Raw genomic sequence first — 13,101 nt, 5'->3', positions numbered from 1 at the left:
AGAGAGGGTGTTTACGGCATGATAGAGCTGTAGCGAGTAGCATAGTGGAAACAGCAGCTTTTATTTGACGGTTTTAAATAACTATCCCAGAAATCCGAAGTAGCGTATGTGAACTGATAGTCCATACCTTCGTTCTATCACCGCGGGCCGGACCTGCCCCGCCTTCCCGTAAAGCACTCGCATAGAGATGATAGGCACTTATCGTGGAGTTCGGGAGTGATTGAAGTCTGTTTGTGAACAGTCAGTTGGCGTACTGACAAGTAAGTAGGTTTTGTTCATTTCATGATCTTATCTTGGCATATGAAACAAATAGTCTTTCCACTCCCGAGAAAGAATTCGAGTTCATTCTTATATAACGATCAAGTCTTCTTCTTCACCGAGAGGTTCAGGCGCTTCTGCTTTTCCGTTCTAGTGAGTGCTTTATTCCTTTCCGTAATCTGAATCGGGAGAAAGATAAGGCGAAGTAATTATTGAACTATACTTGCTATCAAAAACTCACTCAAGTACGCTCCTACGCCAAGGCCCGCAAGGCTAACGTAAATGGCCAAAATGCGACTTTTTCCTTGTTGTTCAGGTGTGGGGACTACCCAAATTCATATAAATCCAATCCTCATTGCGAAACGCCCTAGCCCTTGTCATTCTAAACGTACTATATGTATATGCTATTGAATAGATCGATTTACTATGCTAGTCGGAGTTTCAGAGAGGCTGAGATTCAAACAAAACTCTACACTTAGTAGTTGAGGGGGGAAATTTTCACTATGGTCACTTGAAAAAGAAATGCCATCCTCTTTAGACTATTAATGAATGTGCACAATTCACCTAATTCTTCTGTGCCACCTATTCTACTAAACTGGATCACTTGATCTCATACAGGCAAAGATAGGATTGCTAACCGGATTGATCACAGGGAGGGATTACGATGACCGCCGCCCCTTAACTCGTTTGGCTCTTACACTCCTTAGTCTTAGTAAGGAAAGATGAAAGATTGTTAACTCACTATAAGAAAGTCAATCTCTACCTATTGGAGATAGCATTGTTGGTTTTGAATGCTTGCTAAGCTCTTTGATGACCGAAGTGAGATTCTTTAGTTAAGCTTTCCTTACCGGAGATTATTTCATCGTCCTTTGAGTTCTTCCAACCGTAAGCGGTTATTTTGAAAGTCTTTTTCCCTTGTACACGAGCTTGACTTTATGGGAAGAAAGATAAGAGTGTGCCCTTGCCGACCGATCGGTAGGTTTTTTCACCTTAGCTTGTATTGGTGGTGCAGGTTAAATAGCCCTCTCACCATATACTAGGGATTGGATTCTTTCTTTCGTGACTAACCTCTATTTTTCTTTCTATAAGCCTATAAGAGAACTAACTCCCCCTTATTATTTGAAGAAGGTTGAGCAGTTCTTGGGATTCACTCTCCTCCAAAATTGGCTTAGTCAAATCAAATACCTACATTGGTATCTTACTGTTGCACTTTCATGGATGTCGAGATTGTTGACTTCTTCCAGGCACCTTTTGTAAAGGATGAATGGCGGGCTATTTGACGATGAGCCTCCTCAGTCTATAGAGATGAGACGGTGGGGCCTTTTCAACAGCTGCTGACGCCATAGGCTTCTTGCCTTTGTCAGAGCTTTGGGCGAAGGGGGGATGATTTTCAGAGTTTGAACTTTCGCTTTGCACCTTCCTCTTTCTTTTTAGGTCTTTGGGGACAAGGATCAACAAATATGTTTGGACACCTTCTTCGAGACCCAGTATGCTGGAAATTCGCCTGCCTAGGATGTTTTTTCCTGATATCACAAATTAGCTTTTCTCACTGAGAACAGAAGGTTCAGGCGTCAAATGGATCGAAGAGGCCTTGAGCGGAATGCGGCTTCCGTGATTAGCATGAGATCGTCAGTCAAGGTGAGTAAGGGCTTTGGTTTGCTTCCCAAGGCTGCATTGGTTTTATGGCTCCTCGCACCAGTTTTTGAGAAGCCTTGTGTACAGGTTAGAGGAAGAATAACATAACAGCAGCAGAGCAAAATCAGACTTAACCTCGGTCGGAGATAGCAGCTCATGAACTGCCCTGCTCGAAGGGTCATAGCCCTAACTGACCTAGCTTCAGAAGTGGCAGCAATTGGCTAAAATTTTCCAAGCGCAGTAAATAGAGTCCCAGATGCAGGAGAGGTAAAAGATCTCACTCAGCCCTATTGACATAGATAGGTGTGATTGAAGCGATTGGACTGCTTTCAAAGGCCTTAAATAGCTCACAATTCTGACCTCGAATAATAAGAGCTCTGTCAATCACTGATCCTTACATGTCTGTCTACTATAGGGATTGGGTTGGGAAAGCTGCTTCATACTCTTGTCATTCCCCTTCCTTAAGCAGTGGATATTTGGATATAGCATTTCTTTGAGCTACTTTCTAGCCTTGATCTTCTCACTATAGTCTTGACGAATCTGGAGGATTGTCATCTGAATATAAATTAGGGAAACAAAGATTGGCCATCTCTTTAAAGTATCTTTCTCCTACTCTGTATTAGGTATCTGCTTGTCAGTCTGAGGGTTCGCGTCTAATGTAGGCTTTGTCACCTCTCTTCCTTCTTATTTTTTATCGAATTTCCTCTTTCTTCTGTATGACTACTTTCATTATCTGTAGAGGATTTCTCAGTATTTTTCATAGGATCAACCAGTGATTTAATCTCTCTCTTGTCTTTCTCTCTTTGTGGACATAATTTCTCATTGTAGTTTTTTCATTCTCTTTTCTCAGTAGAATTTCTTATTATTTGTCCAATTGACCTTTGAAAACAAGATGAATTGGTTAAGCCATGCATTGGGATATTACGGATACACCCTTTCACCCCTTTCTTATCAACAAGTATCCTCCACAGCGCCAGGCCAAGCGTAAGTTGATTCTTGATGATTTTCCGACTTTTCAAATCAACGCGGGCTACCCGAACCTCTTTTGTTTTTGGACGAAATGGATCCGCGTATTGTGACTCAAACCATTCTTTATTGACCAAAGCCTTTCGCAAGATCAGTTATTAAATCAGGTTGTTTCGGGGACAAGAGAAGGAAGAGAGTCCATTCAATCCTCAGCAGTACCGAGTCTTTGAATAGTGAAACCTCAGTTCAAGGGAGAAAGAGAAGTTCAAGAATAAATAGGGAGAGGACAAATCTTTCTTCGAATAACTCACCATATAACTTCAGGGAATAAAACAAAGCTAAAGCTAAAAAGGCTAAGACAGAAGGTAACCAACCAGCTTTTAAAGGAGTTAAAGAAGAGAAAGAAAGAATGAATAAGGAGTTGAGTCTTAGTTAGTTTACAATGAAAGAAGGATTGAAGGAGAGAAGCCCAGTTACCTAGTTCAATGACCTCTTTCTCTTTAATAGGGAATAGCGGTGATTGAGCTTCTCTTTCTTTCCCCTTTCTCTTTGGCTTTTACTCTACTGTAAAGTCGAATGAATCTTGTCTTGCTTGCTTTCGGCTTTCCCTTTATGATTTATTTAGAATAGAAAGGTAAACTCAGAGTTGATTACTAGGTTCAGGTTCAGGAGGTAAGCTCAGCCGAGGTAAAGGAGAAAGAATAAGCAAGGACTATTTCTCTTTTACAGTTCAGAAATAGGGAGAGAGAGGAAAAGAGAAAGAAAAGATTCGAGACCTTAAGTAAAGGACAGGACAAAAGATAAGATGCTTTAACCAACCTACTATATATATTTAGTACCTTGGGAAAGGGGTAAGAAGATAAGTTCAGCCTCGAACAAGAACTGAAGGTTAACAGAAAAGGTAAAGGAGTTACATCTGCTTACGGTGCAGGTTCTTCTTCAACAAATAGTAGCAAGCGCTTTACCGAGTTCCTTACATCAGGAAAAGGAGAATGATGAATCCAGAGTATTGATATCTTTGACAGTTCTTCTCTCAAGCAAGGGGAGTCAATTCATTAGCTTACCTATAGAAATAGGGGAAGGGAAAGGAAAGAAAAGGTTGAAGGGAGAGGAGCTAATCATCCAGTCCCATTTACCACAAAGAGTCTTTGATGAAAGAGGAGAAAGAGAAGTAAAAGAGTGAATTCATCTTTCGTTTCGGCTTTACAGGTAGAAGAGTTAAAGAAAGGACAAAGATCAGTAAAAGAGTTAATAAATAGGTTGAATGAGTTTACCGAGTTCACTAAGGGAAAAGGGAATAGCAGAAAAGAGGAAGGGTTTCGGTTCAGGCTCAGTAGCGAAGAGTTTCAGTTCAGTCTTTCCTTACTGCTCAGGTTTCTTCTTCTTTTATTACAGACAGAAAAGAGTAAAAGAATTAAAGAAAGGATACAGCAAGATCAGTAAATAGGTGCAGGAGAGCAGCAGATAGTTTACGACGAGGGGAAATAAGTCTCTCTCATTCTTCTTGACTTGATGAATAGAGAAGGTTAATATTAATAATAAAGAAAGGTGAAGGCAATAGAATTGCTTTAACGAGTTCAAGAGTGAAATCAGGGAAGAGGGAAGTAGTGATTGATTGAGTTTACCTTGTCTTTGAGTTCACAAGAAGGGAAGAGGGAAGTAGCTAATGAGTTTACCTTGTCTTTGAATAAAGAAAGAGGGAAGTAGTTATTTCGTTTACAGATAGAGTGTGAAAGAATAACGAGGAGCGCAGCAGACTGATAGTTTACGTCAGGAGTAAAGGAGAAAGAAAGACTACTAGCTATATTACTGAGTGACAAGAAGGGAATAGCGGGGCAGGAAATGAAATTGTGAAACCGATAGGTGAATGAAATCTTGATTCTTCTTTGAAAGAAGGGACAGACAGGTTACGGAGTTCAGTTCGTTCAGTTTTATCTTCTCTTGCTAAAGAAAGGTTCTTCTTCTTTCTATTCTAGCTTTACCTCAAATAAGGGAAGAAGGTCATATTGGTTCCGGTGTAGGAGCGAAGCAGCTTTACCTAGTTCTCCAAGGCAAGGGAATATCGGCTCATGAGCAAATCTTTCTTTCTCTTCGGTTACTAAATTGAATGAATGGACTCTCCTGGCAAGTTCAGGTTATATCGGGGTAGGTTCAGGATCAAGAACCAAACTGTTTAGAGCCGAAGGAGCTTTACCAAGTTCAAGAATAGTCTTTCCCTCGCTCAATCAATCAAATGTTTGAGGTTGGGTTGAGCCGAATGAATGAGTGTTTACTGTTCAAGAATAAATAGGTGAAGGAGAGAAGACGAAGAAAGAATAGTCCTTGTTTACGAGGTTCAGTAGTTCACGATCATGAAGAGAGAGGATTGACTTTCGACAGTTGATTCATAAGGTTCAGGCAATGGAATTGTTCAACCGAGTTGGAGAGGTGAAGGAGCGAAGCAGTGAAACTGAGTTTACGAGGTGAAGGGGAATTAATCTTTTCTTACAGCTACATCTGGGACCGGAGTTTACCGAGTTTACTCTGAAAGAATCCACAGGTCAGGTAATAATCTCAGTTCAGGAAGAAGACGACGAGAATATGTGTTTGAGCTCACTCTCATTCCATCTTTAGTATTTCTCAGGTCAGGGTTAGGAGCGAACGAAGCCACTTTAACAGTTAAAGAATAAACTAGGTAAATGAGCTAATCCTTCTTTCATTTCTTGCCCCCTTTCTCTTTAGGCTTATGATTTAGAATAGAATTGTAAAGTAGTAGTCTCATGTTGTTAAAGTAGTAGTAGTAGTAGTCTCATTCATCTTTCGTTTACCTGATTGAATTCCATAAAGGGTCCGGTGAAGCATTGAACATTCATTTAACTTTACCGAGTGAGTGAAGAAAGAAGGTGAGTTCTGTAGTTCTGTCTCATTCTTCTTCTTCTACAGTTAAAGAATAGTTCAACTCGACTAAGAGAGGTTCAGTAATTCATTCATTTCCTACACTGCCTGTAAATAAAGGTCAGGGAATAGCAGATCAGGTTCAGTTCTACAACTCTCTTCCTTCAGTCTTGAGTTCAGTCTTTCCCCTTACAGTTCCGGATAATCTCTCTTTAGACTTGACCATTACAGTTTGGTCAATCAAACAAAGAGCAGCTACTTCTTTACTACCTTACCTTGTCTTTGAAGTTACATTAGTCTCATTCTTGCTTCGATAGTCTTTAGTTGTTGGAGAGGCGAAGAAAGAGGGTTCCGACGGTTGAGTAAGTAGTCAGAGGAAAAAGAAAGAGAAGTTTAAGCATAACATTTTAAATAGAATAGGGTAGGGACAACAAATGAGTTATTGGGGTTACCGCACGTTAACTAAGGGAAGGTAATAGTAGATAGAGTCAAAGGTTCAGGAGTCAGATCAGAGAAAGAGAGTAAAAGAGTTAAAGAAGGAAAAAGGGTGTCGAGTCTAATTCATCTTGAGGCTTTACATTACAGTTCAGGGAGGGAGAGTCTCAGAGTTCCAGCCGTAAAAGTAGTTCAGTCGAATTAATAAGGAAGAGTATTGATCTTTTACAGTACAGTGGGAATATAAATAGGTTAAGGGGATCGAGAAGAGAAAGAATAGCCTTTCCCTCGGTCAATCAGTCAAAGGAGAACAAATTTTCTTATAGTTCAAGAAGGAATCCCAGAATGCTTTAGGCTTTACAGGCAGGAGAGTCTTTGAGTTACATCAGGGAGAGGCTTCAGAGCTTGACCTTTCTTACAGGATAGTAAAAGAGTGAAAGAAGGAATCCGAGTAAAGAGCTCTTCCTCAATAAAGAAAGGGGTTACGGGAGAAGAGTGAAAGAGTTTACCCAGTCCGAGTTTACACTTCAATCAGGCAAGGCAATTAAAGGAGGAAAAAGAGTGAACATTAGTCTCCATTCATAAGAAGAGTCCGTACAAGAGAGTCAATTCATTAGCTGCAGCGGCCGAGGTCAATCAGGTTCAGGTTCAGAAGTAGCTCAGGCAGGGAAAATATATAGAGTATAAGGAGTTCTAAGGAGTTGTTCCAATCAGCAGGTTAATCAGTAATAAATAGTCTTACTTGTTCTCTATAATAAGGAGTAGAGGCTTTCCCTTGTTTACAGTCGAGTAAATTCATTGAATATTTATGCTTGACCTTGTCTTTGAAGGAATAAAAGAATAATAGGGTAGGGACAAGAAGTGATTGAGTTCTCCGTTCTACAGGCTTTACCTTGCTTACAGTGGTTGAATAACTCACCCCTTAAGAATAAGAGATGGTAATAAGAGGAGAGGTTCAAGAGTTCGGTTTCTTCTTCGTTTACTAGGAAGACAGAATGAATAGGTTCATCGGTCAGGAGTTTACCAAGTCGTAGAGGAAAAAGAGAATGAATCTTTCATTTGAGAAGGAGGAGAGAGAAGAAGTAGTTAGTTTCGGCTTTCCCTTTATTCAAAGACTTACAACTCAGATAGTCAATCGGGGAAGGAATCTTGACCTTCTTCCTTATCATATCATACAGCTAATTTACTTACCTTAGTCAACAAGAGGGAAATCCGGGAAGGGAGTATTAGTTCAGGGAATGGAATTGTGTGTGAGACCAATATAAATAATGGGTGAAGGGGAAGGAGAAAGAATCAATCAATAGGTATAGGCGTAGTTAAGGAGAATGCATCTTGTTGAGTTTCGTCTTTCTTAATGCTTGCTTTACCGAATCAAGAATAAAGAAAGAGGTGTATAGGAGTGAAGGATCTCACATCGAAAGAAGCCAAGGTTCTGGTTACGGCATAGAAAGAGAAGAAATAGTTCAACCAGAGTAAGCAAACTCACTGACAGAGCTTTATCTCATTCTTTAAGAAATAGGAGTGAAGGTAGGTAAGGAGAATGAATCTATCTTGCGTTCAGTCTCACGAATCTTGTCTTGCAGTCTTTACTTGTTCAAGAAGGTCAAGTCACATAGAGTATAAGGTTCTAGATTAAATGAATTTCCTCCCCACCCAGTAAAGGAATGAATATCCGATTCTTCTTCTTTCTTTCCTGTTCCGGCTCATTCTCGTCTTCTTTACGTTGAATCTTGAAAAGCTAAAGCAGCTGCTAACTCCTTTATTTATTCAAAGACCGTAAACTATCATGAATCTTTAGTCTTTCCTCTACTGTAAAGAAAGGTTGATTCTTCTTCTAGCTTTACGAAATAAGCTCGGGGAATAATATCGGGGCGATACACAGGTTCAGGGTTAGTTAAGGGGTTGAGTCTTAGTTTGTTTACAGACAGCGAAGGAGAATCATCTCGTTTACCTACCGAGTCTGATTCATCTTTCTTCTTCAGGAAAAGGCAATGGAATTCTGAGACCTACAAGTAAGAGAAGATGCAAGCTTTAACCTATTTATTAGCGAGAGTGCAAAGAAAAAAGAGTATAAGGTTCAGCCCAGTCTCTTCCATCCTTTCATTTGTTTACAGTCAAGTAAGTGAATGAAAGAATCATCCTCCTATCCTGTTCTTTACCTCATTCAATCAGGTTCAGGAATCGACAGTCTCTTTGGTTACAGAACCATACGGGCAATATCGATCGGAAAAGCTAAATCAGTAAGTTCAGTAGTCAGAGGAGAAAGATCAGCAGTGCACTCTCAGTCACAAGGCAAGGAGTTCAGTCTTAAAAGCAAGCAGAATATCAAAGACCAAAGGAAAGAACACAGAAAGAAGTAGTTCAACCCTTCAGCCGTAGAGTCAAGAATTAATTAGCAGCTTGACCTTCAAGTAAAAGAGTGAAGAGGAGAATACTATCTATTTACCGAGTCGTTGAAGGGACGAGTGATTGAGTGAAGGAGAAAGACAACTACTATCCCATTTAACGAGAGTAAAGAAAAGAGAACAAAGAGACCAATAGCTGAATCACTTCAATCAGTTTCTGCCTATTTCATTCTGAGACGATCAGAGGTTAATGAGTAAGTAGGTGAAGGAGAATAGCGAAGCAGCGAGACGAGAAGTTCCAGCGGGTTCAGGGTAAGGAGCGCAGCCTTCCTTCTTCAATACAATAGGTGAAGAAAAGAAACCGGAAAGAGCATAGGTTCCGGTTCCGGAGCTGATCATCCAATCCAGCCTATTTCCTTTCCCTTGCTTGTTCCAGAGTGAAAGAAGGGAGAGGAGTCAAAGCAAAGAAGGCGGGCAGAAGAGAATGAATCTTTAGTACAGTTACAGGCAGGAGAGGAAAAGGGGCGAAGAGGCGAAGACACGAGAACGAGTTGTGTTGTAGAGGGACGAAGCAGCGAGACGAGAAGCTGATAGTTGTTGGAGAAGGGCATGAAATGGAATTGTTCAACCGACAGGTGAATGAAATGGAAATGCTTTAACGAGTTAGTTGTAGAGGTTCAGGTTAATCAGTAATACTCCTGTTAAACGAGAATGAATACGGAAAGGAGTAGTTCTCTTTGTTTACAGTTCAATCAGGTGATGGATCAGATCAAGAATGAATAGGGTCAGGAGTGAACGAGAATGAATAAAAGGAGTGTTTGAGTGAAAGAGCAAGAAAGCCAGCCCAGCAAGCAAGCAAACCAGTTACGGAAACTCTGACGAATAAGGACTCTTTACTTCTCAATTACCTCTAGCCATAAATAGCTCAAAAAATAAGGGAAGGATACACTTTTTTTCTTTATGCTACGTCAAAGTAAAACAAGGATTGAATATGCTTTACCTTCTTCCTTCTCATCCAGCCTATGTGAAAGAGTGAAATTTGTTAAATAAAAGCCATGCCTTATTTAGTTACATCTTAATTCACGCGAATGGAGAAGCGTGATTCTAGGAGCCATTGTTTTGGCAATTTGGGCGAAGTCTTCGTCCACTTCTTCTATTTTTGTATAATTGGTTTTTCTATTTTTGTAATTAGATTTGTTATTTAAACCGTTCAATTGAAGTAAAATAAAAACGTCGAGTCTTCAGCATTATCAGTGAATCTCTCACTCTCTCTCCTTTTACTTCCGCTAATTTTTCCTTCGAAGAAACCTTCGGCCAATTTTTCGTCGACACTGTCTTCCGAATTGCCAGAGTCAACAAGTGGTATCAGAGCCTCATTGAAGCGATCGGTAGTATACCATCATAGAAGAGCCAACCTATCAACAATCAAGTTGAATAGCTCAAGTGGTTAGAGTGTCGACCTAACAACACACAGGTCTCAGGTTCGAGTAGAAGAAAATGCAAAGGGCGAAAATAAGCACATCGTGGGGTCCATCACGAGCAAGCTCGCTCACTCCTCCACGCCGCCGTCAAGTTTCGGCATCTCCATCACTACCACGAAGAGGCCCACGCCGTGATGACGGGCGTTGAGTTGTCGTTGAGCGAGTGATCAGGGAGACAACGACCGCGGTCGTTCAGTACCCGATGTTGACAAGGTCCAACTACAACGAGTGGGCCTTGTTGTTGATGCGCGTCAACCTACAGGCGCAAGGGTTATGGCACGCTGTCGAGCCAGAGGAAGGAGAAACAATCGAGTACCGGGAGGATCGGCTGGCGTTCGCCGCCATATTACGATCTACTGGAAGACTACGTAACGTCGAGCAGCGGAAGAAGAATATCACTTCAGCTGTTGACAAGGAGGGCCGTCTACTCCTCACGGAGGAGGAATGGCTTGCACGCCTAAAGCTCCGCGACAACACCGGCAAGAGCAACGGGTCCTCCTTCAGCCGCAAAGGCGGTAAGAAGCCATGGATGTCCCACGGGCGCACGCGCGGGAAAGGTGGGGAATCAAAAGAAGGAGCGATCCAATGCTCGAACTATGGGAAGAGAGGACAAATTGCTGGAGCAAGCTGAGGAATAATAAGGAGAAGGCTGAAAAAGGCACATGTGGCTCAATCCGAGGAGGACGAGCCAGCTCTCTTCATGGTAACTGCATGCGTCCCCAATTTTGATTCCAAATCCGACGACGATGTTGAACCCAAGAAAGAACTCCAGTTGGGCGTAGCAAAGATGGCACCAGCTGGGGAACCAATTCAACTGGAGGAGGAGCGAGTGTTCGCTTCGATCGGCGAGAGGGACGAGCAACACGAGCACCAGCAATGGATCCTTGACACAGGGGCAACAAACCATATGACCGGGGCTAGATCTGCGTTCTCCGAGCTCGGCTCGAGGATCCGTGGGACGGTGAAATTCGATGACGGCTCCGTCGTCGAGATCGAAGGGCGCGGCACCATCCTGTTCGTCAGTAAAGGAGGCGAGCATCGCAAGCTGACCGACGTCTACTTCATCTCGAGGCTGAAGGCTAACCTTGTGAGCTTGGGTCAACTCGATGAGACAGGTTGCTTCATTTCCATCGAGCGCGGACTACTGAAAATCTGGGATAACCAACGACGGCTGCTCACGCAGGCAAGGCGCACGACAAACCATCTTTACATCCTAGAGTTAGAGATAGACCAACCCGTCAGCCTCTCGGCCAAGACCGAAGAGGTATCTTGGAGGTGGCACGCAAGGTACGGGCACTTAAACTTTCCTACCCTAGAAAAGCTATAGAAGAAGGAGTTGGTGCACGACTTGCCAGAAATCAAAGGCGTGAACAAGCTGTGCGACGGGTGCCTCATCAGCAAACAGAGACGCACACCCTTTCCGTCTCGAACAGCCTACCGAGTCGATGAGCCGTTGGAGCTTGTACACGGCGATATCTGTGGGCCCATCAAGCCGGCGACCCCAGGCGGTAAGAGTCTCTTCCTCCTGTTAGTCGATGACAAAAGCCGCTTCATGTGGCTGACTCTGCTGCAAGCGAAAAGTGAGGCGGCAGAGGCGGTTAAGCGCATTAAAGCGCGAGCGGAGGCCGAATGTGAGAAGAAGATGCGAGTGCTGTGCATAGACTGAGTCAGAGAATTGACCTCGGCAAGTTTCAGTAAGTACTGCGACGAGATTGGCATACAACGGCACCTAACGGCGCCCTACTCCCCCCAACAGAACGGAGTGGTAGAGCGCCGAAATCAGACCATTGTCGGGACAGCGAGGTCATTGTTGGTGACGGCCGGGATGCCTGGGAGATTCTGGGGAGAGGCAGTAATGACGGCTGTCTATCTCCTCAATCGGTCACCAACCCGAAGCCTCGACGGGAAGACGCCATATGAGGCCTGGTACAACAAAAAACCAACAGTACATCATTTTCGCGTGTTCAGCTGCGTCGCATACATGAAGGTAACACATCCCCATCTCGCCAAGCTCGATCCCAGGGGGCTGAAGGTCGTCTTCATCGGCTACGAACCCGGGAGCAAGGCGTACAGACTCTATGATCCTGTAGGGGGGCGAGCTCACGTGTCTCGCGACGTCGTCTTCAACGAAAACACCTTCTGGCAGTGGAATGACGTGATCGAGGCAGACCGTAATCCAAATCAATTCACGGTGGAGTACCTCGTCACCGAGCCTGAAGAAGGAGGAGCCCAGTATCAGGAGACGTCACCGCCGCCAGAAGGTGCACCACCTGAACCAGTGGAATTCGCAACACCACGGACTGCGGATTCGACGCTGGATGCCGATCACGATACTGATCTGAAGGCCAGATACCGGAGGATGGATGACCTAGTGGGAGGAGGTGAACCACCTGGACTAGCAGCGCGCGAGCTCGAAGAAGTGGCCGAACTACATGCCGTCAGTGCAGATGAACCAAACACCTTCGCCAAAGCAGAAAAGAACCCGTGCTGGCGGAAGGCAATGCAGGAGGAGATGACATCCATCACTGAGAACCAGACGTGGAGTCTGGAGGATATGCCACCGGGACACCGAGCCATAGGGATCAAATGGGTCTTCAAACTGAAGCGCAACGAATAACTCACAAGAACTCGAATTAAGGAGAAAGATCAGAGTCAAATAGTTCAACCCTTGGTTACAGGCAGGAGAGTCCAACAGTGAAAGACAAGAAAGGATCAAGATTAGTGAAATCAGGGACAAGTTGATTGAGTTCTGTTCGTAACGTAAACTCTGACGATAGAATAAGGAGTCTTACTGTTCCTTCAATCAAAGAGCTACTTCACCTAGTTAGTTTGTTCAAGAAGCTCGAGACAAATACAATACATGATGACTGACTCTCATCTTCTTCTCATCCAGTCTATTTACCAAGTTCAATAATCATCCTCCTCTTTACCTCCTTCAATCAGTCGTCAAAGGTTCATGCAATGGAATTGTGAAACCGATCGACAGGGGAGGTGAAGGATCATTCTTTCAAACCTCTTTGATCCTTGGGTTAAGATCTTCGTTTTCACAGAGTCATCCCTATACACAAGGTGATCCCTATACACTTGGTACCAATCTTCTAACCCCT

General features: G+C 43.2%; 1 long non-coding RNA gene across 1 annotated transcript in view; it reads left to right on the top strand.

Moving 5' to 3' along the window:
- The first annotated feature begins 5,125 nt into the window (after positions 1-5,125).
- LOC111438044 overlaps positions 5,126-13,101 on the top strand; it is a 28,883-nt gene continuing 20,907 nt past the window's right edge. Inside the window, exon 1 of the long non-coding RNA XR_002709604.1 lies at positions 5,126-5,177. This is a non-coding gene — a long non-coding RNA (uncharacterized LOC111438044). The remainder of the gene's footprint in view (positions 5,178-13,101) is intronic.

This window comes from Cucurbita moschata, unplaced genomic scaffold (genome assembly GCF_002738365.1).
Source record: "Cucurbita moschata cultivar Rifu unplaced genomic scaffold, Cmos_1.0 Cmo_Scf00070, whole genome shotgun sequence".
NCBI classification, from domain to species: domain Eukaryota; kingdom Viridiplantae; phylum Streptophyta; class Magnoliopsida; order Cucurbitales; family Cucurbitaceae; genus Cucurbita; species Cucurbita moschata.
This window is presented reverse-complemented; position numbering and strand designations above follow the sequence as displayed.